General features: G+C 50.3%; 1 protein-coding gene across 1 annotated transcript in view; it reads left to right on the top strand.

Annotated features, from left to right (window-relative positions):
* Positions 1-640, top strand: part of PDE6A (phosphodiesterase 6A) — an 81,368-nt gene that overhangs the window by 76,147 nt on the left and 4,581 nt on the right. The gene's annotated exons all lie outside the window — the stretch shown is intronic.

The following is a 640-nucleotide window of genomic DNA, read 5'->3' as shown; positions in this document are numbered from 1 at the left end:
CCCCCCCAGGGGGATGGCCACGCCACAATCCCTTCTCCATTCTCCTCTTGGGATCTTGGGCATGCACACACACACACCCAGAGTGAGTTTAAGCCACAGGGTCCGGGACTCAAACCACAGTCGACTACATGGGAGTCCAGCAACATAGCCATTACGCCAACTGCTGGTCCCGAGCTTGGCACATCTTAACTGTCTAATAAATAGTTGTGAGACAGTGACTAAGGCAGGCTTCAGACAGATGGGGAAACAGCAGACCAGTGCCTCCTAACTTCCCTAGTGGGGAACATGATAGGCCAAAGGAATCGGCAAACCATAACCTAGAATTTCTGTCAGCTCTTGTTCAACGTTAATCTTCTTCTTGAGAAGCCCACTGCTTCCAAATCCATGTTTTCTATGCTACCATCTGGAGCTCCCATTTAAAATTTTATTTTGTTACCCACGAGGAGACAGAGGTCAGAGATGAGAAATGACGGTCCAATGTCACTAGGTTCTGCCGGGAGCAGAATTTGAGCTGGCTCCTGACCCTAGTCCAGGGCTCCTCTGCTGAGCAGGTTGTCTTTCTTCAAGGAGGAAGTGCACGTGATCCCAAAGGGGAACGAGACCATCTCTGCTGGAACTCAGACTAATGGGGTCTTCCGAT

Source organism: Tupaia chinensis, unplaced genomic scaffold (genome assembly GCF_000334495.1).
Source record: "Tupaia chinensis unplaced genomic scaffold, TupChi_1.0 Scaffold000303_1, whole genome shotgun sequence".
Classification (NCBI taxonomy): Eukaryota; Metazoa; Chordata; class Mammalia; order Scandentia; family Tupaiidae; genus Tupaia; species Tupaia belangeri.
This window is presented reverse-complemented; position numbering and strand designations above follow the sequence as displayed.